This window comes from Hevea brasiliensis, chromosome 2, assembly GCF_030052815.1.
Source record: "Hevea brasiliensis isolate MT/VB/25A 57/8 chromosome 2, ASM3005281v1, whole genome shotgun sequence".
Classification (NCBI taxonomy): Eukaryota; Viridiplantae; Streptophyta; class Magnoliopsida; order Malpighiales; family Euphorbiaceae; genus Hevea; species Hevea brasiliensis.
Window position 1 is genome coordinate 33,154,262 of NC_079494.1, and position 25,684 is coordinate 33,179,945.

The 25,684-nt window shown below is 35.1% G+C and overlaps 1 non-coding gene across 1 annotated transcript; it reads right to left on the reverse strand.

Moving 5' to 3' along the window:
- Positions 1–3,064: 3,064 nt before the first annotated feature.
- Positions 3,065–3,171, reverse strand: LOC131178029 (small nucleolar RNA R71). The gene has a single exon (XR_009147160.1). It is a non-coding gene; the product is annotated as a small nucleolar RNA R71 (small nucleolar RNA).
- Positions 3,172–25,684: the final 22,513 nt, after the last annotated feature.

A 25,684-nucleotide genomic window follows, 5' to 3' on the forward strand; every position in this document is an offset into this window, starting at 1 on the left:
TTTCTCATCAGAAACTATTTTCTGTATAAATCTATCTGTCCTGGCCAGGAACTTGAAACATCAAGAACAATTAAATGAACATAAGATTTTATCTCTATTTACTTAGAGGAACAGATTCCATCTTGATCAACACCTACCTCCATATATAACTAGTAGGAGCCAACACATGCCCATATACCCATACATAGTACAAGTATGAAAGCAGTATCAAACTCAAACTACCTATATACAAGATAACTGTGCTATCTCAGGTCTAAAGATTATATGCACTGATATGATTTATAACAAAACATTGACAAGAGTAAACTCCATGTGCTTGTCATAAGTGTCACTAGTTCAGCCTACTTATCATTTATAAGTGCCTATCATGTTTGTTATATGGCATGAGACTCACCATTCCATCTTATTTATATCTCATATAAATAACTTGGGAACAAACATGAATACAATCTTTCTGGATAAGTCATGTCCTTATTATGAAGTATCCTCGATTGTGAACCTATTTATGATACTTTGTGCTAAAAATATTGTCACTCATATTCTTAACAACTTAAGAATAATATTTCTAACAAAATATCAATGGACCTTTTCTATTACACATAAATATATTATGTAAACAGAAAAGTGAAAATACCTTTTATTAATAAAAATATGTACAAGATACATACTAAATGATATGCTCTAGGGCATACTACTAACAAATCATATAGACCCGTGTAACCTTCTGTGCCAATGCAAGACATACCCATTCAGCTCCAGTAAGTTAGGGCCGTGTAGTGATATATGGGCTGTGTATCCATCGACAATCAGTTTCCTGATTTTACTCCAGTTATAGTTTTTTACAGAGACTTTAATAACCTAACCCCAGACCATTTATTATAAATAGAAAAGGCAGCAGCCGACACAAGGGACCATGGAGCAGCCTCTCGAAAAGAGAGAATTAGACTTTCGTTCTCTATTCATATTCTAGATTTCTTCAATTTTCTTCTTTAATTTCTCTGTAAGCCATGAACATGAATGGCTAAGTTTTTAATTCAGTTCAAGAGATTCAAGTTCTTTTGCTTAATTTGTGAGACCAGGTTCTTAATTTAATTTATGTCTTTTTGAATATCTATTGTTTTCTGATTTCATTGTCTTTGATCTATTGAATGATTTGCTAAAAAGGCCTATTAGTTAATTGTTTGATGTGGTCAATTGCTAATTCATTTTCATAATCTGTAATTATTGTGTAAGATTGAACATGAGTAGCAATTAGGTTTTATTGATTATGATTCCAGTTTTCGATAATAACCTAAGGAAACAATAGAGTGAATTAAATGATTTATGCTTCATAAATTATTATTCAGCTTAACTACTTCCTATTCTTAAATCAGTTATTAATTTGATGAGGATTGCTTAATACCAATTCAGTTAATAATTAGAGTCAATAAGGGTGCTGGGCTCAAATTGATGAGTATAGGGATTTTACCTCGCTGTTTGGCAAATCTACGTTAAGTATTCAATAAGAGATAATTGTATTTCTTTTATCTGTGTTCAAATCAATGCGTTGGAATGCGAATTACCTTGGACTGAAGTTTGTTTAATTCGAGAGTTTCTTATTTGATTTAAGATCTTAATTTTGGATTTTTGATTTCTTATTTGGATTGTGAATTAACCCTCCCCCCCCCCCCCCAACCTTTGTTTCTTTTTCCGTTACACAAATGCACGAAATTTAATAATTCAGTCTCTAGGGTTTGACCTTGATTTACCACTTACTACAAAAAATATTTCATAATTGGTTATTTCAGTTAATTTAATTTATGGTGGATTCGACACCCATAAGCTACATTCCCAGAGCGCCCTATTCTGTCTTGTCATGTACAATATTAATTTAATTATATTATCTTATGTGTAGAATTTTTTTTTTTTAATCCCATTTCATTTTTTATGGAGACTCGGGTAGAGTTCTTTTGTTCTTTTAGTGCATGGTGGATTTTCTGTTACCTGTTAAAGCAATTTATATCTTTTCATCTATTCATTCATCATGTCATTTATCACGCTCATATAAATTTTCAAGAAAATAAAATAACTCATTTCATTCATATAGAGTCAAGTACAATATTTACAATTTATATACAGTCCAAAATTATTTACATCATTTAATTACATACAATACAAAAATGCAAAATCTAATATGTACATGAGCCCTACCAAAAATGCAAAATCTAATACTGCAGAAAATATTTCATAATTGGTGATTTTAGTTAATTTAATTTGTAGTGGATATTCTATTATTAATTTTGTTTGTGAGTTGTTGCTGTTTTTAGGTTTTCGAAAAGAACAAAAAAATATGGTGTTACTATTAATCAAGAAGTTTGGTTGAATTTGGAGGGCGGCCCATACCTGTTTTGAAGGAAACGACGTTCTAATCAAGACCAATCAATTCATAGGATTCCTTGGCCCCACCCTCTTGAGGCCAAATTCAATTATTTTCTAGGGTTTTGAGGCATTTTTCTATTTTTACTTTCATTTGTTTTTGTTTATGACAATAACTTCTTAATCTGGTGAGTTGATTTTTGATCCAGAAGTAAAAAAAATAGCTAAATAGTTGAGAAAATTGGCTATGCAGGCTAAGTAGATTTTGAGTACATCTAAAGGAGTCCAATCTCTAGGGGAGTTAAGTTTGGATTCGAATTTGGATTCAAATTCTGAAAACGAAACTAGGGTTGCTAGAACCTTGAAAGAGTTGGTTGCTCGTGATCTAAACCAACAGCCTTTGTGTATTCAATACCCTGCCTTAAATGTTGCTTTTGAGTTAAAATCTGGACTAATCCATTTGTTGCCTAAGTTTCATGGTCTTGCAGGTGAGGATCCACATAAGCATTTAAAAGAATTTTATGTTGTGCATTCCAGCATGAAACCTCAAGGAGTTTCAGAGGATCAAATAAAGCTTCGAGCTTTTCTTTTCCCACTGGAAGGCACAGCTAAGGATTGGTTATATTACCTTCCTTTCAAATCTGTGAACTCATGGAATGGGATGAAGCAGATATTTCTAGAGAAGTATTTTCCCGCTTCTCGTGCTGCCAACATAAGAAAAGAAATTTATGGCATCAGGCAGTACAATGGAGAGAGCTTGTATGAGTATTGGGAACGATTTAAGAAATTGTGTGCAAGCTGTCCCCATCATCAAATAAGTGAGCAGCTTCTGATTTAGTATTTCAATGAGGGACTTCTACCAATGGACCATAGTATGATAGATGCTGCTAGTGGAGGAGCTTTGGTTGACAAGACACCAGAAGAGGCATGGAGGCTGATTGCCAACATGGCAGCAAATTCTCAGCAGTTTGGAATGAGAATGGATCACACACCTATGAAGGTTAACCAGGTAAGTACATCTAACCTTGAGAAATAAATTTCTGATTTAACTTCTTTGGTGAGGCAGTTGGCTGTAGGGAATATGCAAACTGTTAAGGTATGTGGGATTTGTTCGGGTTCGGGTCATACTATTGGCATGTGTCCTGCATTACAAGAGGATGAATCAATGCAATATACTAATGTAGTAGGACATTATGGACAGCCACAACGCAGATATAATTCCTTTTCTAATACTTATAATCCAGAATGGTGAGATCATCCCAATTTGAGTTATGGGAATCAACCGGTGCAATACCAATACCAGCAGCAGAGACAAGTGAATTTACCACCTTCGCCTCCCTCAAATCAAGGTATGTCACTTGATGAAATTGTTAAGGCTTTGGCTAACAATACACAACAGTTTTAAAAGGAGACCAGAAATAGCATTCAAAATATAGAAAGGCAGATTGGTTAGTTAGGTTCATCTGTGAGTAAGCTGGAAGCCTAAGGTTCTGGAAGGCTTCCATCACAAATAGTCATGAACCCCAGAGAAAATGCGAGTGCTATACTGTTGCAGAGTGGGAAAGAAGTTGATAACCAGACTCCACATGAGCCAATGAAAAAGGAGAAGCAAGGAGCAAAAGAGTCTGAAGTTCCTGAAGTTGAGGTAAGTACTGAACCTAAACTGAATAAGGTTAATAATTCCGTTCTTCCTCCATTTCCCTGTAGGTTGACTAAGACTAAGAGAGAAGAACAAGAGAAAGAAATTTTGGAGACTTTCAAGAAGGTGGAGGTGAATATACCTTTACTTGATGTGATCAAACAAGTTCCCAAGTATGCTAAATTCCTTAAGGAATTATGCACTACAAAGCGCAAGTTGAGAAATAATGAGAAGATTAGTGTGGCAGAAAATGTGTCAGCATTCATTTAGCGAAAATTACCCCCTAAGTGTAAGGATCCAGGTTCGTTTTCTATTTCCTACAAAATAGGTGATTCTAAATTTCAAAATGCAATGGCAGATTTAGGAGCATCTATTAAACTTATGTCAAATTCAGTTTTTCAAACTTTGAATTTGGGTCCTTTGAAAGAAACCAGTGTCATTATTCAGTTAGCTGATCATTATAATGCTTACCCATTGGGAGTAGTTGAGGATGTGTTGGTGCAGGTTGGTGGATTGATTTTTCCTGCAGATTTTTACATTTTGGATATGGAGGATAATAGTGCTCTCTCATCAAACTCAGCTTTAAATTTGTTTGGAAGACTTTTCCTAAAAACTGCCAAGACAAAAATTGATGTGGATGAGGGTACCTTAACTATGGAGTTTGATGGAGAGACTGTCAAATTTAATATCTTTGATGCCATAAATTATCCTGCTGATAATCATTTTGTTTTTACTATTGATGTTGTTCATACATTTGTGCAGGATGTTTTTGAGTTAAGCATGGAGGATGAGTTAGAAAGAAAATCACATTTGCATGAATTAGAGGAAATTCGCCTTAAGGCTTATGAGAATTCTAGGATCTACAAAGAAAAGACAAAGGCATTCCATGACAAACTAAGGAAGCAGTTTGTGATTGGGCAAAAAGTTTTATTGTATAATTCCATATTTGAGCTTATGCCTGGTAAGTTGCGTTCTCGTTGGATTGGACCTTTTGTTGCTACTAATGTGTTTCCTAATGGTGCAGTTGAAATTCAAAGTTTAGGAACTAACAAAGTGTTCAAGGTCAATGGTCATGAATCAAGCCATTTTATGAGGGGTTTTAGGAGCATTCAGTGGATTAAGGAGCTTTGCCATGCTAAGCTAACGACGATAAACAAAAGCGCTTCTTAGGAGGTAATCCATGGGTGGCTTGTTAACCACAATCAGATTTGTTTTCTTTCCCTTATCTTATTTTATTTTCTAGCATTCTTTTTTCCTTTTCTTTTGCATTTGGGCTTTACATTGGGGACAATGTAAGTTTTAAGTTGGGGGGAGGAGAAATTTGTTGCTACAATCTTTTTAATTGTTAAAAAAAAAAAATTATTCTGATAAGCTTGATTCATGATTCTATATTAACTCTCGGAGAGAAGTGCTTTGTCCTTGAAATGACTTTTCTATTTTAGATTGAATTTTTGAGATTATAGGCAACGTAGTAATAACTTTAATAATGGATTTTCCCTTTTCTCCATACCATAGAGAAATTTTTTCTTGCATAAATAATTTAGGCTTGATTTAATGGTGAAATGATTAGTTATGTATGCTTTAAACTAGTGTCATACATATTTCAGAACTTTGTTTAATCTATCAGGGCACTTTATAATATATAGATGCATAAATTAGGGGAAATGAAAGGTTGAACTTGAAAATTGCTCCGCTATTTTAGTTAAGCAAACTAACCAGGGGTCTTAATAAACCCCATGTCGATTCTTAGGCCAAAAGCTAGCTAGGATATGAGCAAGGTACTTTTCTTAAGGTAACAGTTGAAATAATAAAAAAAAAGTGATAATTGTGGCAAGAGAGAAGTACCAATTTCAAATAAAAAAAAGGGCATTTCTATCTCCCATAAGAATTGCAAAGGGCTATAATTGTTGTGCCTTGATAAATTAGCATTGTGTTTTGGTGTGTATTGATTTAAAATTTTATGGAACTTTAACTGTGTGAGCTTAATTGGTTTTAAGCATTTTATTTTGTTTTGGAAAATTATTGATATATTGGTATGGTGTTAATAGAATTTATTGTGATGGTTATTACTTTACTTGCCTCTTTTTTCAAACTTTTAATCTCTTATTAGAGAATGTTTTGATAGGGTGAAGTTAAGGAACTTCTAAGTGGAGTTGATTGAGAATTAAAGTCATGCTTGAGGACAAGCATGGAATAAGTGTGGGGGAATTTGATAAGTGCATAATTTATTAATTTTACTTCCATCACATTTAATGTTTCTACGGTATCTTTATGCCTAATTTAGTTGATTAAAGTATAATTATCTATTAGGCATATGTTTAGAGAGTTGTTGAAATAATTGTGTTAAATGGAAAAATTTTTAGCATTTGCATTAATTTGACTCTTGCTATATTTTTTAGGGTTTTGGTGAAGTCCCAGAACATAAAAGTGTGGAAGGAAACTTGGAAAGGTTGAAGGATTGAGAAGTGTTGTTGATACAAAGTACACGGGTCATTAAGCACAACCACAGACCCCTGTAACATTCTACCAGAAGAAATCCAAAGAATCGAGGAAAAAACAAAGTACACGGGCCGTGTAAATCCTGGAGACCTGTGTAAACTTCTGTGCCAATGCAAGACATACCCATTCAGTTCCAGTAAGTTACACGGCCCTGGGTTGTGTAATGATACATGGGTCGTGTATCCATCGACAATCAGTTTCCTGATTTTGTTCCAGTTGCAGTTTTTGATAGAGACTCTAAAAACCTAACCCTAGACTATTTATTATAAATAGAAGAGGCAGCAGCCAACACAAGGGACCATGGAGCAGCCTCTCGAAAAGAGAGAATTAGACTTTCGTTCTCTATTCACATTCTAGATTTCTTCAATTTTCTTCTTTAATTTTTATGTAAGCCATGAACATGAGTGGCTAAGTTTTTAATTCAGTTCAAGGGATTCAAGTTCTTTTGCTTGATTTATGAGACCAGGTTCTTAATTTAATTTATGTCTTTTGAATATCTATTGTTTTCTGATTTAATTGTCTTTAATCTATTGAATGATGTGCTAAAAAGGCCTATTAGTTAATTGTTTGATGTGGTCAATTGCTAGTTCATTTTCATAATTCGTAATTATTGTGTAAGATTGAACATAAGTAGCAATTAGGTTTTATTGATTATGACCCCAATTTTCGATAATAACCTAAGGAAACAATAAAGTGAATTAAATGATTTACGCTTCATAAATTATTGTTCAGCTTAGCTACTTCCTATTCTTAAAGCAGTTATTAATTTGATGAGGATTGCTTAGTACCAATTCAGTTAATAATTAGAGTCAACAAGGGTGCTGGGCTCAAATTGATGAGTATAGGGAAGTTAGGGATTTTACCTCACTGTTTGGTAAATCTACGTTAAGTATTCAATAAGAGATAATTGTATTACTTTTATCTATGATCAAATCAATGCATTGGAATGCGAATTACCTTGGACTGAAGTTTGTTTAATTCGAGAGTTTCTTATTTAATTTAAAATCTTAATTTTGGATTTTTGATTTCTTCTTTGGATTGCAAATTAAGCCCCCCAACCTTTGTTTCTTTTTCCATTATAGAAATGCACAACATTTAATAATTCAGTCTCTAGGGTTCAACCTGGATTTACCACTTACTGCAAAAAATATTTCATAATTGGTGATTTCAGTTAATTTAATTTATGGTGGATTCGACACACATCAGCTACATTTGGTGCCAGAGCACCCTATTCTGTCTTGTCATATACAATATTAATTTAATTATATTATCTTATGTGTAGAATTTTTTTTTTATCCCATTTCATTTTTTGTGGAGACTCGGGTAGAGTCTCTTCTGTTCTTTTAGTGCATGGCGGATTTCCTGTTATCTGTGATAACAATTTATATTCTTTTCATCTATTCATTCATCATATCATTTATCATGCTCATATAAATTTTTAGAAAAATAAAATAACTCATTTCATTCATATAGAGTCAAGTACAATATTTACAATTTATATACAATCCAAAATTATTTACATTATTTAATTACATATAATACCAAAATGCAAAATCTAATATGTACATGAGCTCTACAAAAAATAACTGATGAGGTGACAACCCACAATGTAGCAGATCTGGTCTAATTCCAGTCTACGCCCTACTGCTGCTGCTGCTTTCCAGTACCTACGCTTGGTAAGAACCAACGCGCTAAGCATATTGCTTAGTGGTACATAAATTGAAATAACATTTTCGAAATAATTGAAATAATTATCCTGCGTGTGACATTATAAAGAAATATACAATTATATGAATTTATAGTCTTTTATATGTTTATAAAACTTTGGAAGCAATTAAGTTAATTACGATCTTTTTATTCATGTATATTATATTCGGTCTTATATAATTTATATTAATGGTTTTCTCATGTACTTGTTTGAATTTAAAATTTTATTTCTCATAACTGTGCCTAAGTAACCTATGACAGACTATAAAGCCTGGATACACGGGAGTATACTAGTTCGACATCCGTATGTTTACCCAGTATATAACGGTCATGTCAGGCACAAAGCTAGCGAGTAGGCATAAGCCAGTAATAATAATAGGCACTATGGCCAACGGGCAGGCATAAAGCCAGTAGAACAACCATTTCAGACATATGTTGTCTGTCAATATTTATTCATGTGAGCAGTACTAAATCCCTAATTGGTATACCAATCGATCCAAGCTATATAAATGAGTCTAGGTGTACTATAGGCAAAATAATGTTATTTAATGCTCATAGTTTCATTGGTTCACGTCATTTTCATGCTTAGTAAGTTATTGTAATTTATTTCATCAATATATGCCAAATCATATTAGGAACCTTTCTCAAGGTCCAAGTTTAGTATCTTAGATTCACCTAGCAATTTGGCCAAGATGTAGCCACTGTTTGGCTATACTTCCTTTATGGAATTGTCCCTCAATGTCTTGTCTTTGCTTTCCTTTTTGAATTATGTTATTTGAAGTTTTAGAACTCATGTTATGGTCAAATAACCATAACTTGTTCACTGTCTTTTTCTAGGTTAAGAATTAGATAGATTGTAAAGTCTATCTTAGTCTAATTAATTGGATATGTTACAGTCATTTTTAGGCCTAATGTTCTTCATAAAAGCTATTACCCTATATCTTATGGTTACTCAAAAATTTTAATTACAATTTTCCAAATTTTTTAGAATTAGTTATGGCTAAATCACTGGCCTGAACTCAGGTACCCTGTGTCCTCAGGGTCCAGGTTTAGGTTAGTAAATTTAACCTCCATTTTAGGGTTCTTATGCTCATAATTTGAGGGCTAATCTAAAACAAAGTTGGAGCCCTATTTCTTAGGGTTCCAGATCAGTATGGTTGGAGTTTTCTAGTGGTAGATAAGACTAAATGAGTGTTCTAGGGTCAAATGACCACTTAGGTAATTTTCAGAATTCATATATTGACTTAACCTAGTAAATTGACCTAGTTTCCTTAGTTTTTGGGTTTTGGTAAAATTATCAATGTTGTAGATCTATGTCTTGTGGAAATTTTGCCACTGGTATCATTGGATTTGAGTTTTTATAAACCATGTTATGGCCACTTTGCCAAAAATGGTCGGGTGGGCTTATGTCCATAAAATTTTGGACAGAATGGTTCTGGTCAGTTTGATGACGTCACTTGGGCTAGCAATTTCATTTGGTTAGGGGCATTTCTGGGCTTGGTGTTCTTAATGAAAGTTGTATTCCTATGTCTAAACTTTCCAATGACACAAAAATCAGGTCATTTGGACCTGTATAGAGAAAGTTATGGCCAAATGAATTCATTTTTCTGGGTTCAGTGTTTGGATATCCGGATTGGGATAGTTAATTGGTCAATTTATGGATAGAATTTGGGCATATTTTCTTCATGAAAAATGGGGTGTTTTGAGTCTAGTTTCACATCCAATTGGACTCATTGCAATTGGAGTCACACAATTTTAATTATAGCTCAAACAAAACACTAGACTCATAAATCCAAATTTCTTGCAAAGAACATGCACTCCCTATATTCAATCCTCCTTACCCCCAAACTATAATTTTTCATTCATAGCACTTCAAATGACCAACAATTCATCTCAACATGCTCAATTTTAAGCCATAATGCAAAAGTACCAAATTAGGTCAAAACCCTAATTCAATGTTTCCCATATCAAGCATACTTAATGCAATTCAAGTTCTAATGCATATAAGGTCATCAATCCACATCACAAACCAATTCAACACTTTTAAAAACATCACTTCATCATTCATCCTATGGCTGCCGAAAATTAAAGTTCCCATAACTCAATATTTTTTTTTTATTTCTTAAGATTTACTCTTAGTTTGGCATGCTTCTACTAGTTAAAGAAGAAGAGAAAGTTGTTTAATGCACTAACCTCTTTGTGGTTCAATTCTTGACTTGTATAAACCTTTGAATTTCTTCACTTTATGATAATCAAAAGCTTCCTCTTGATGTGGGGACGGATTTTAGTGAAGATAATTTAAGGTTTTGAGGGAAGAAAAGCATGGAAATCAAGCTCTTGAAAGAAAAAATGGTGGGAGGACAAACCAAGGTGGTTCGGCCAACTCTCCATGGAAGAAAAAAATAATGGTCTTTGGTAAATTTTGACTCATTTAATTTCCTTTCTTATCTCTTATATGCATGTGTTTTAATTTAATTGGTTAACACCTTTTTATGATGTCATATGACATCATGTCAATGTAATAATATTATTTCTTTCTTCTTTTTTTTTTTTCTTATTTCTATACATAATTTCATGATTTTAATTTATTTTTAATATTTTATTCTCTTACATAATTTCATGATTTTAATTTATTTTCAATATTTTATTCTCTCTCATTTCACTTGGCATTTAGGTTAAAATTCAACTATGGGGTTGAAATTGAAGGAACGGAAGCGTGAAAAACAAAAGTTTATACCATTGAATTCAAAAATTTTCACCTAGGGTCACATGCATCATGCAAGATTTATTTTTATCTATTTGATTTAAATGATAAACAACATATTAAAACTCTTTTAATATGTTTTTGGATCTGTATTTGACATTTAAGATTTTAAAAATTAATCAGATTAATTCTAGAATCCTAGATTAAATCAAGAACGATTACACTAACCTCATGATGCACTGCAGCGTGTCTACGCCTTTGAGATTTATCTTGAGGACACCAGATGTTGTCCCTCTAGTTTGTCCACACCAAGAACACCTATGGCAGCCCTTGAACAGCTTCTAAAGCTTTTCCTATTAATTAGAAATTCAAGTTCTGCCTTTTAAAAGATTAGAGATGTAAACAGGACACTAGAAACAATTTATAGTGTTTTTAATTCAAGAGATTGATGGCTAATCTCTTTGAATTGATGAGAGATGAAGAAGAATAGATGAAGAGCCTCCAAATGGCGTGACAAAGGAGAGGAGTGGCTGCTAGTTGTTTTTCTTTTCATAACAACACTTATATAGCTAGGTTAACACATTAAACCCTTGCCACATGTCACCCTTTGATTAGCTCTAGGTTTAAGTGACCCAATCACATTGTGCCAAGTTTCAAACCTATATTTAATCTTGATTTTAATCATCTTACATGATTAAAAAAACATTTGGCAAGCTTATGTGTAATCCCATGTGTCACCATCTCATGGTGCCATGTGTCACACTGTGAAATGACCAAAATGCCCTAGTGTCTTAATTTTGAGTTCTAAACCCAAAAAAATTATTTTTTCTTCTTCTAATTTATATCAAATATAAATTAATTAATTAATATCTATTAATTAATTTCTTATTAATTAAATTCATATTTAAACACTTTAAATATAAATTTAACTTATACTATACATCCAATAATCTAGATTTTGTTTCAAGTCATGCTAGGGACTTTGCAATTTTGATTGCAAACCAAACCTATTTAATTAATCAATTAAACTCTTTAATTAATTAATTAAATCATATTTAAATAGGTGATTACTTGTGTATGTGTGTGACTTACTAGGCTAACACTAATTGGCAATGAGACATGATATCAACTCTTAATATCATCAGAACTCTTTCTTACCATAAATGATTTCTCCAAATCATTTTATGAACCTCATAGACCATGGTTAACACCTAGCATGGCATGCCATGGCCACCCAATATGTAATAAGGCTTACCTTAAATGAATCTATAATCATATGTTACCATGCACTAGAATCTCTCTGTTGCAAAATCCCAATTCAAGCGGGAGTCATGGTTTATGTCAAACTCCATTTGCTATGAATATTATGTTCTCTTTTAATTCCAGTTCCTGATTAAAAAGATTTTCTCATCAGAAACTCTTTTCTGAATAAATCTATCTGTCTTGGCCAGGAACTTGTAACATCAAGAATAATTAAATGAACATAAGATTTTATCTCTATTTACTTAGTGGAACAGATTCCATCTTGATCAACACCTACCTCCATATATAACTAGTAGGAGCCAACAGATGCCCATATACTCATGCACAGTAAAAGTATGAAAATAGTATCAAACTCTAACTACCTATATACAAGATAACTGCGCTATCTCAGGTCTAAAGATTATATGCACTGATATGATTTATGAAAAAAAATTGACAAGAGTAAACTCCATGTGCTTGTCATAAGCGTCACTGGTTCGGCCTACTTATCATTTATAAGTGCCTATCATGTTTGTTATATGGCATGAGACTCACCATTCCATCTTATTTATATCTCATATAAATAACTTGGGAATAAATATGAATACAATCTTTCTAGATAAGTCATGTCCTTATTATGAAGTATCCTCAATTGTGAACCTATTTATGATACTTTGTGCTAGAAATATTGTCACTCATATTCTTAACAACTTAAGAATAATCTTTCTAATAAAATATCAATGGACCTTTTCTATTACACATAAATATATTATGTAAACAGAAAAGTGGAAATGCCTTTTATTAATAAAAATATGTACAAGATACATACTAAATGATATGCTCTTGGGCATACTACTAACAGAAATGACTAAAATGCCCTTCGTTATGCTCATCGGGTTATTTTCAATCTGTACCAATAAATAAATTCTTCTAAATTTTCTATGACATTTCTAATGTCATTGATACTTGAATAAACCTTTTATTAAGTCCTAAAAATTATTTTCCTAAGGTTTCTCGCTGGTCTGGGGTCAGCAACTGTCTCTGTAGTCACTTCCCGGTGAGGTGACCCATCGTTGTGCCCCTGGCTCATTTAACTCATTTGCAATTCATTTCTTTCATTTTTCCTTAATTTTTCTTGGTCTTTATTAAGTCAATTTATGCCTCCTCACTCTAGTTTGAGTGTAGTTCCAGACATCCTAGCTGTCCAAACAGACATTAGTCATCGAAACAGTAGAATGCACGAACTACTTAAAGTGAGGGCGTTACAATTCTCCCCCTCTAATAAAAATTTCAACCTCAAAATTTACCCTGTGTGAATAATCAAGAAACTACAACCTCTCTGTCTCTTTAGTCTATCTTACTAAATCTAGCTCTACAATCTCATCCTCAACTAGTTCTGCACCTATTTACTTTTATTTCATATACAGAGTCTATCATTACATATACTAAAGTATTATAATGAGAAATATACCTTCGACAGCATCTATTGGCTCTGGCTCCTCTTGTGCCCTCATAGCATACACACGAGTTGCTACTCGGGCCTCGGGTCGGTCAATGGTCTCAGAAGCTAGTCTTTGCGATCTACCCATTACCTTTGGCCTCGTAAAACGCTTACCCCTCTAGCCTGTAGGGGCAGATCTCTGAGTCAGTGGTGGGGCAGTGGGAACACTCCTATGGGGACAATCTAGCAGAAAATGGTCTGCAGCACCGCATCGAAAGCACCCCCCGGTCAACAACCGGCACTCTCCTTGGTGCCTCCTCTCACAATAGGCGCATAATGGTATGGAGGTTAATCCCTCTACTACGATGCTTGGAGAACTCCCCACTAATGCTATGGACTGTCCTCCTCTCTATGTAATTTGAGACCTCTATCTCTGGCCCTGGCCTGGTGAACCCTTAGGCCTCTGACCCTCAGAAACTAGTGTACTGGATTGACCTTGCCCAAAACTCCACTTTCGCTATCTATCTCTCTAGGTTTGCTATCATTTCATACTCTTTCAACATTTAGAGCTACAACCACTAACTTGGAGAAGTCGGTATACTCATGTGTCATCACTATAAGTCTCATATTACCATTCAGTCCATCTTCAAACCTATGGCACTGATCTGCCTCTGTAGGCATTATCTCCCATGCATATCTTCCTAGCCTCACAAATTCTCTCTCATACTCAAAGACCGTGAGCTGCCTCTGCCTTAGAGTTAAGAACTCTCTCCTTCTGGCCTCTAAGTATATATGACTAATATACTTCTTCTCGAACTCAGTCAAGAAGAAATTCCAAGTAAGCACTGTCGGCTGCACTACTCTAGACACCGTATCCCACCACTGATAGGCTTCCTTATGTAGTAATGACAAAGTGCACTATAGCTAGTGCTCTAGGGTGTAGTGTAACTGTTTCAACACTCTTTCAGTTTGCTCTAGCTAATGCTTAGTAGCAGCTGGGTCATCTTCCTTCTTACCCATAAAGTCGATGGCCCCATATTTTCTCAACTTCTCTAGTGGGGACCACTGTACTGTTTATGGCTGTGGCTGTGGAATGGTCCCGATAAACTGACGGAGCATTTGGGTCATCTGCTCCAAGAAAGCATGCTATGCTCTACCCACTGCACCATGCGATGACTCCTCTCTTCTGTCTCACTCATGACTAGGAATAGGTACATGACTACCAACCTCCTCCTCCTCGAGTCTGAAAGATCCTTGCTTTGAAGGATCGGACTCCTTCAATCCTATAAAACAAACAAAGAACATATCTGCATTAGTGTCACTTTGACTCCTAAATAAGTGCTCATGCATGTTATACACACTGTATCTTTCTGTCTAAGAATGCCTAGGAACGCCTAAACCTTTGCTCTCATACCAATAAATGTAACACCCCTCACCCATCTACCTTAGCCAAGCAAGGTGTGCTACATTCAGTGCCAGAGCACCCTATCCTGTCTTGTCGTGTATAATATTAATTTAATTATATTATCTTATGTTTAGAAATTTTTTTGTTTTTATCCCATTTCATTTTTTATGGAGACTCGGGTAGAGTTTCTTCTGTTCTTTTAGTGCATGGTGGATTTCCTATTACCTGTTAAAACAATTTATATTCTTTTTATCTATTCATTCATTATATCATTTATCATGCTCATATAAAATTTCAAGAAAATAAAATAACTCATTTCATTCATATAGAGTCAAGTACAATATTTACAATTTATATACAATCCAAAATTATTTACATCATTTAATTACATACAATACCAAAATGCAAAATCTAAAATGTACATGAGCCCTACCAAAAATAACTGATGAGGTGACAGCCCACACTGTAGTAGATCTGGTCCAAGTCCGATCTAGGCCCTACTGCTGCTGCTGCTCTCTAGTACCTACGTGTGACAGCCCTTACCCGTGTACAGTATACCCGAGTAAATAATGCCACACGGTGTACCGGCACACTCTAATATTCCTCAATTAATTTATATCATGCTTTTGCATATAATTTATGAAATACAATTTATTTAAACCATTTATCAAAAGTATCATTCATTTAAGGTTCCGAAAATTTTAAAGAAAATCCGGCGGAGTACCGGCTAAAAATGAAAAAAAAACAGTTCTTCGGAACCTGTTAAAAACACTTCCAATATACAATTTCATTCATTCTCAACTCCAATATCATCATAAAACTCAATATCAAGATCTCAACAATTTTTCTATTTCAGGTCTCAACAACCTTTTCATTGCTCAAAACATCCCTTTCTCAGGGTTCTCATATATAAACAACCATTAAATACTCAAATTAATACCATACATGACCATAAATCTTTATTATTTACATAAAGCTCAAAATACATTACATAAATCCCAAATACATACGAGAAATAAAAATTTAATTACAAAATGACAAAATGACATCTAGTGTCCTACCAATGCACTGCAGGTGACGAGGTGACACAGACACTGAGCAGAACTGTCGGATGGACTCACCCAGTCTGTGGTCTACTGGGCTCACGATCGGGGTCTCCAGTACCTACGCGTGGCAAAAGCAACGCGCTAAGCAATAATGCTTAGTGGTGCAATAATAAAATAACAAGAAATAACAGATATAAATATGTATTGCATGTACATGTTTTGTTTGTCATGTATTTGTATATCCATTCATTTATTTCTTCTACATTGCTCATTTTCATTCATTTGGTTGCCCAAGTAACCTACACTAGACGACTGGACTGGATAACGGGTAAACTGGCACTGGGTATCTAGTACCTCGGGCCGTCACACCATCGGTCGCATATGCATCACCCGGTGTGCAACAGAACAGCTACCAAGCTGTAAATAATCTCAGGCACAAGGTCAAGTCTCAATACAAAGTCAGAATGGCTAAAACCCATAAAATCACGGAATGGCATATTGCCATGTGCAGTACTGCTAACTGAACCCTATTGGCATGCCAAACTATCCAAACCAATCTTGTGAGGTATACTAGGGCATTTGAAACTTTTAAATTCTTCAATCTTTGAATTTCAAGTTTTGGTGTTACTATTCACCTCTATGGTCAACTAAAATGTTGACTTTTTGATAGCAAATATGTACATTGACTTTGGCACTCCCAATATACCACATTTAGTGTTTAAAACTTGTTGGCATTAAGTGTTAATACCATTTCAAAGTGTAACTCAACACAAGCAGAATTTTCAGTTTTGGTGAGTCAACTTCACTGTTCCATTGGACACTGTTACTGTTGGAATTTGAAGAAATGTAAAACATAAAAGTTGTTCCTTATTTTGTCTAGTTGAATTTCCATTTTTGAATCACTCCATTTGGAGTTTTGTAGCTCCAGATATGGCCCAAAAACCCAAGCTGTCCGTATATGCATTCTGCAGAAAATTACCATATCTACAGTGCATGAACAGTGACTGGAACAACTTGTTTGGATGGCTTCTGGCCATAATTTGGGGTAGTTTCCTTCATGAAAGTTGTTTTTCTATCTCTTAACTTGTTGCTGTATAAATTTCAGGCCAATTGACCAAATCTACAGTGAGTTATGGCCAAATGAACAGTTACTGTTCATTTGGTCAATTCTGCAGAGGCAATTTCAGGGTTTCGGATTGGGGCCAAGTTTTGGTCCTCTTACTTTGGTCCTTTGGGCATGGTTTGTAACATCCTCCCGGCAGCAATTCCGCACAGTCTACTGTTCCGGTGACCGGTGTCAGTCCGGACAGCTAGAACGTCCGAAAAAATATTCAAATCAAAGTGAGGGACCATAATTAACTCAAATATTAATGAGAAAAATTTAGTAAAAATTTTAGAAATAAAATACAGTTAAGTCAAAAGGGCCGGTGCCCAAGCGATGGGTAACCAGAGGTAAGTTGCGGTTCTCGCAATGAGGAGCCCTAGACCCGGGGGAAAACTATAAAATAATTTTTGGGACTCCAGAGAAGGGTCATTGAGGTTCCTATAGCATTAGAATGCCAAGAAAATACCTAGAAAAATTTTTCAATCGGTACAGACAATTTTGACCCATTAAGCCAAACGGAGGGCATTTTGGTCATTTCGCCTTCAGAGGTGATTTTTGGCCGACTTGCCCAGTTGAGTAAATAATTAATATGACATAAAATATGAAGAAACATTACTAAAAATGAAATTGGAAATGAGTAGTGGAGGAAAGAAAAGAAAATGAAGAAAAAGGCTTAATAATGATATAAAGTGATGTCATTAAAAAGCCACCACCAATCACCATTAAGCTACCATTTGACTAAACCATTAAAAGACATAAAATGAAGACCAAATGGACCAAAAACCAGCAGCCAAAAACGTAGAGAGAGGGAGGAGAGGGTTTCCACCATAGCCACCTCCATGAAAGCTCTTTCAAGCTTTAAATTCCATGCTTCCTCACCCTAAAACCCATAAGTCCCTTCATCAAAAATTAATCCCACACCTTAAACAAGCTCTTGGCAGCCAAGAAGAAGAAAGAAAGTGAAGCTTTCTCAAGCTTGGATTGGCATACAACAAGGTTAGTGCACATAAATACTCAAATCACCTTTATTCCATGTTAAAGCCTTTAAGTGAGCAAGAATTGGTAACTTAAATGAATGGAATTTATACTTATGCATGCCTTCAATTTCGGCAGCCCTAAGGGAGTAAGAATAAGGGAGTGTTTTGATGGTTTTAATGGACTTAACATGAATTGGAGATTATGTTTAAACTATATATTTACATAGATGTTGAACTAGTGTGTTAAATTGAGGTTTATGGATAAATTGATTTGAATCTTAGGGTTTGGAAAGGTGAAAGTGTGAATTGGCTTAGGAAATTGTTAGGGCACATTGTAATGGTCAATTAGTGACCATTTTAGATGTGTTGACCATAAATGGGACTGAAAAATACTATGGCAAGGTGAGGTTGCAGGCTGCCCTATGGACAGCAGCATATGGACTGAAATTTCAGTCCCTTTGCACTGCCATAACTTGGGCTGTGCTAGTCCAATTGGTGTTTGGCCAATTGGACATGAAACTAGGCTTATAATGGCACATTTTTGCTGAAGAAACCATGCCCAAAAGACCAAAGCAAATGGGTCAAAACTCAGCCACAATCCGGATACCCTGCACTGAATTCTGCAGAATTGACCAAATGAACAGTAACTGTTCATTTGGCCATAACTCACTGTAGATTTGGTCAATTGGCCTGAAAGTTTTACAGCAACAAGTTAAGACATAGACAAACAACTTTCATGAAGGAACCTACCCCAAATTATGGCCAGAACCCATTCAACCAAGTGACTCAAGTTACTGTTCATGCACTGTAGATATGGTAAATTTCTGCAGAATGCATATCCGGACAGCTTGGGTTTTTGAGCCATATCTGGAGCTACAAAACTCCAAATGGAGTGATTCAAAAAAGGAAATTCAACTAGACAAAATAAGGAACAACTTTCATGTTTTATATTTCTTCAAATTCTAACAGTAACAGTGTCCAATGGAACTGTGAAGTTGACTCACCAAAACTGAAAAATCTGCTCCTTTGGTTTAATGCTTGGAAATGGTATTAACACTTAATGCCAACAAGTTTTAAACACCAAATGTGGTATGTTGGGAGTGCCAAAGTCAATGTACACATTTTTATTCTAAAAGTCAACATTTTTATTGACCAATGAGGTGAATAGTGACACCAAAACCAAAAAATTAGCAATTTTGCCAAAATGACCTAAACTTTGAGAAAGTGACCAAAACTAACAAGTTTTGAATACAAAATATGGTATGTTGGGAGTATTAAACCAATGTACCTATTGTTTATGCAAAAGTCAACATTATAGTTGACTAATGAAATGAATAGTGACATGAAAACTTGAAATTCAAAAATTGTGAAACTTAAAAATGCAAAATGCCCTAGTAGGCCTAATGTGATTGGTTTGGATAGTTTGGCATGCCAATAGGGTATTGTTTTAGCAGTACTGCGAAAGGAAAGGCTTTTATGCCTGTATTCATGGCTTTATGCCCGTATCTATGGCTTTTATGCCCGTATTCATGGCTTTTATGCCGATTATGTGATATCATGGCTTTTTAGCCATCTTCGCATACATGGTTGGCGTTACTGCGTCCCATGGTATAATGACGGCCGAGGCACCGCGGTGTCGGTGCCAACGACCCGTTATCCGATCCGATCGTTCAAAGATAGGTTACTTGGGCATGGAAATGTTTAAGTGTATCTGATCTGATTGTTAATGAAAATACGAAAATCAAATATCATGAATGATTACGATAGAATACAAAGAAACTCAAGATCAGGAAGAAAATAAATAAACAAAATGCATGAAGAAGTTAATATCATAAAACGTAATTAGCCCTCGACTAAACATTAAGTTGGTAATTATTCAGTTCTTATGAACACAATGGCTAAGAAATTATGATTTTTATTTGCATATTATTTCTTTCTATTTTATTATTTGCACCACTAAGCTTTATGCTTAGCGTCGCTTTTGCAGCGTGAGTGCGAAAGATTTGTGAGAGGGCCCGGTAGACCACAGTTCGGTAAGGTAGTTCACGATTCTGCATAGTGTCATGTCACCTCACTTTGTCTGATGCATTGGTAGGACGCTAGATGTCATTTTGGTATTTTGTAATTGATTTTATTTTCTCATATGTATTTGAAACTTATGTAATGTATTTTGATATTCATGTAAATAATGAAAAGTGTGGTTGTAAATGGAAAAGTGAATGTTTATATATGAATTATGCATGGTATCATATGAGATGGATGAATGAGAACTGAGATTGAACATTGTTGAGAATTTGATAAATGGAGTTGAGATGATGGAAAATGAATATAGGAAGTGTTTTTCACAGGTTCCGAAGAACTGTTTTCTCCATTTTTAGCCGGTATTCTGCCGGATTTTCTTTAAAATTTCCGGAACCTCAAAGAAATAATAATTTCGATAAATGGTTTAAAATGAATTATATTTCACAAGTTATATTCAAAATTATGATAAAAAAATTAATTAAGATAAAAATAGAGTGCTCGGCACACTGAGTGGCATAACTTGCTCGGCTACACTGTAGTCGGGTAAGGGGTGTCACATTTAGTGGTATCAGAGCGCGGTTTAGGCGTTTCTGGACCTAGATAGATTGCATATCATGCATTGCATTCATAAGAGTCGAGGTGACACTATTGCAGATCTGTATTTCCTGTTGATTTTAGGTTAAGGTATGGAATAAGAGAGTGAAGAGATAATGAGATAGCGAATGGAGATGAGAAGGAGACTATATTTAAGATGAAAAAGGATGAGTACATAACTGTTTGAGGATAGGATTGAGACTAAGGAGAAAGTGAAGTAGGATAACACGGAAAGGTGAAGAAATAAGGAGGTAATAGCTCCTTGACTATTTACACCGGATAAATTTCGAGGACGAAATTAAAATTAGAGGGGAAGAATTGTAACATCCTCCCGGTAGCAATTCGCATGATCTCTTTATTCGGTGACGGTGTCGATCGGACAGCTAGAACGTCCGGAAAAATATTCAAATCAAAGTGAGGGACCATAATTAACTCAAATATTAATGAGAAAAATTTAGTAAAAATTTTAGAAATAAAATACAGTTAAGTCAAAAGAGCCGGTGCCCAAGCGATGGGTAACCAGAGGTAAGTTGCGGTTCTCGCAACGAGGAGCCCTAGACCCGGGGGAAAAATTATAATATAATTTTTGGGACTCCAGAGAAGGGTCATTGAGGTTCCTATAGCATTAGAATGCCAAGAAAATACCTAGAAAAATTTTTCAATCGGTACAGATAATTTTGACCCGTTAAGCCAAACGGAGGGCATTTTGGTCATTTCGCCTTCAGAGGTGATTTTTGGCCGACTTGCCCAGTTGAGTAAATAATTAATATGACATAAAATATGAAGAAACATTACTAAAAATGAAATTGGAAATGAGTAGTGGAGGAAAGAAAAAAAAATGAAGAAAAAGGCTTAATAATGACATAAAGTGATGTCATTAAAAAGCCACCACCAATCACCATTAAGCTACCATTTGACTAAACCATTAAAAGACATAAAATGAAGACCAAATGGACCAAAAACCAGCAGCCAAAAACGTAGAGAGAGGGAGGAGAGGGTTTCCACCATAGCCACCTCCATGAAAGCTCTTTCAAGCTTTAAATTCCATGCTTCCTCACCCTAAAACCCATAAGTCCCTTCATCAAAAATTAATCCCACACCTTAAACAAGCTCTTGGCAGCCAAGAAGAAGAATGAAAGTGAAGCTTTCTCAAGCTTGGATTGGCATACAACAAGGTTAGTGCACATAAATACTCAAATCACCTTTATTCCATGTTAAAGCCTTTAAGTGAGCAAGAATTGGTAACTTAAATGAATGGAATTTATACTTATGCATGCCTTCAATTTCGGCAGCCCTAAGGGAGTAAGAATAAGGGAGTGTTTTGATGGTTTTAATGGACTTAACATGAATTGGAGATTATGTTTAAACTATATATTTACATAGATGTTGAACTAGTGTGTTAAATTGAGGTTTATGGATAAATTGATTTGAATCTTAGGGTTTGGAAAGGTGAAAGTGTGAATTGGCTTAGGAAATTGTTAGGGCACATTGTAATGGTCAATTAGTGACCATTTTAGATGTGTTGACCATAAATGGGACTGAAAAATACTATGGCAAGGTGAGGTTGCAGGCTGCCCTATGGACAGCAGCATATGGACTGAAATTTCAGTCCCTTTGCACTGCCATAACTTGGGCTGTGCTAGTCCAATTGGTGTTTGGCCAATTGGACATGAAACTAGGCTTATAATGGCACATTTTTGCTGAAGAAACCATGCCCAAAAGACCAAAGCAAATGGGTCAAAACTCAGCCACAATCCGGATACCCTGCACTGAATTCTGCAGAATTGACCAAATGAACAGTAACTGTTCATTTGGCCATAACTCACTGTAGATTTGGTCAATTGGCCTGAAAGTTTTACAGCAACAAGTTAAGACATAGACAAACAACTTTCATGAAGGAACCTACCCCAAATTATGGCCAGAACCCATTCAACCAAGTGACTCAAGTTACTGTTCATGCACTGTAGATATGGTAAATTTCTGCAGAATGCATATCCGGACAGCTTGGGTTTTTGAGCCATATCTGGAGCTACAAAACTCCAAATGGAGTGATTCAAAAAAGGAAATTCAACTAGACAAAATAAGGAACAACTTTCATGTTTTATATTTCTTCAAATTCTAACAGTAACAGTGTCCAATGGAACTGTGAAGTTGACTCACCAAAACTGAAAAATCTGCTCCTTTGGTTTAATGCTTGGAAATGGTATTAACACTTAATGCCAACAAGTTTTAAACACCAAATGTGGTATGTTGGGAGTGCCAAAGTCAATGTACACATTTTTATTCTAAAAGTCAACATTTTTATTGACCAATGAGGTGAATAGTGACACCAAAACCAAAAAATTAGCAATTTTGTCAAAATGACCTAAACTTTGAGAAAGTGACCAAAACTAACAAGTTTTGAATACAAAAAGTGGTATGTTGGGAGTATTAAACCAATGTACCTATTGTTTATGCAAAAGTCAACATTATAGTTGACTAATGAAATGAATAGTGACATGAAAACTTGAAATTCAAAAATTGTGAAACTTAAAAATGCAAAATGCCCTAGTAGGCCTAATGTGATTGGTTTGGATAGTTTGGCATGCCAATAGGGTATTGTTTTAGCAGTACTGCGAAAGGAAAGACTTTTATGCCTGTATTCATGGCTTTATGCCCGTATCCATGGCTTTTATGCCCATATTCATGGCTTTTATGCCGATTATGTGATATCATGGCTTTTTAGCCATACTGACTGCATACATGGTTGACGTTCTGCGTCCCATGGTATGATGGCCCGAGGCACCGCGGTGTCTAGTGCCAATGACCCGTTATCCAGTCCAGTCGTTCAGTATAGGTTACTTGGGCATGGAAAAGTATAATCAGAATCGAACTGATTGTTAAAGAAAATACGAAAATCAAATATCAGGAATGATTACGATAGAATACAAAGAAACTCAAGATCAGGAAGAAAATAAATAAACAAAATGCATGAAGAAGTTAATATCATAAAACGTAATTAGCCCTCGACTAAACATTAAGTTGGTAATTATTCAGTTCTTATGAACACAATGGCTAAGAAATTATGATTTTTATTTGCATATTATTTCTTTCTATTTTATTATTTGCACCACTAAGCTTTATGCTTAGCGCGTCGCTGCAACGCAGCGTAGGTACCAAGATTGGACAGAGGGCGGTAGACCACAGTTCGGTAAGGCGGTTCACGATTACGCATAGTGTGCATGTCACCTCACTGTCTGCAGTGCATTAGTAGGACGCTAGATGTCATTTTGGTATTTTGTAATTGATTTTATTTTCTCATATGTATTTGAAACTTATGTAATGTATTTTGATATTCATGTAAATAATGAAAAGTGTGGTTGTAAATGGAAAAGTGAATGTTTATATATGAATTATGCATGGTATCATATGAGATGGATGAATGAGAACTGAGATTGAACATTGTTGAGAATTTGATAAATGGAGTTGAGATGATGGAAAATGAATATAGGAAGTGTTTTTCACAGGTTCAAGAAGCTTTTCTCCATTTTTAGCCGGTATTCTGCCGGATTTTCTTTAAAATTTCCAGAACCTCAAAGAAATAATAATTTCGATAAATGGCTTAAAATGAATTATATTTCACAAGTTATATTCAAAATTATGATAAAAAAATTAATTAAGATAAAAATAGAGTGCTCGGCACACTGAGTGGCATAACTTGCTCGGCTACACTGTAGTCGGGTAAGGGGTGTCACATGGTTTCTTCAGCAAAAATGTGTCATTATAAGCCTAGTTTCATGTCCAATTGGCCAAACATCAATTGGACTAACACAGCCCAAGTTATGGCAGTGCAAAGGGACTGAATTTTCAGTCCCTCTGCTCTTGTCTAGGCGGTTACACTTTGAGTTTACCATACCATTTTTCAGTCCAAATTGTGTTCAACATACCTCAAATGGTCACTTATTGACCATTAGATTGTTCTTTAACAGTTTAATAAGCCAAGTCTCATTTTCATGCCTCAAAACCCTAATGTCCAATGCCATTTTACCCATAAACCTCAATTGACACCCTAATTCAACATCTATATAGATATATAACTTAAGCATAATCTCCAATACATGCTAAGTCCATTAAAAACATTCAAAACCATTCCTCTATTAGGGCTGCCGAATTCTTTGGTGGAGGTACCCATGAATTTGTTTCATTAATTCACAATATCTAATTCATTACAAGCCTAAATCATGGAATAAATGAGTTTTACTACACATATATGCACTAACCTTGTGGTATGCCAATCCAAGCTTGAGAAAGCTTCACTTTCTTTCTTCTTCTTGGCTGCCAAAAGACTATGCAAGGTACTAGAACAAATTTTAGTGAAAGGAAACTAGGGTTTTAGGGTGAAATGAAGGAGGGAATTAAGCTTTGATCAAGTTGTCAATGGTGGCTTGGTTACCCAAGGGTTTCGGCTGGTTTGGGATAAGGAAGAAGGCAGCTGCATTTTTGTTTCTTTTGGTCTTCATTTGTCTTTTTATTTGTTAGTCAAAGGATAGCTCAATTGTGATTGGTTGGTGAGTAAGTGAGTGACATCATATGATGTCATTTTTGCATTATTTTGCATTTTCTTTTCTTTTCTTTCACTACTCATTTCAAATTTCATTTCTAGTAATGTTTATTCATATTTTATGTTATATTAATTATTTACTCAACTGGACAAGTCGGCCAAAAATCACCTCGGAAGGCGAAATGACCAAATTGCCCTCCGTTTGGCTTAACGGGTCAAAATCGTCTGTACCGATTGAAAAATTTTTCTAGGTATTTTCTTGGCATTCTAATGCCATGGGAACCTCAATTACCCTTCTCTGGAGTCCCAAAAATTATTTTATAATTTTTCCCTTGGGTCTAGGGCTCCTCGTTGCGAGAACCGCAACTTTCCTCCGGTTACCCATCGCTTGGGCACCGGCTCGTTTTG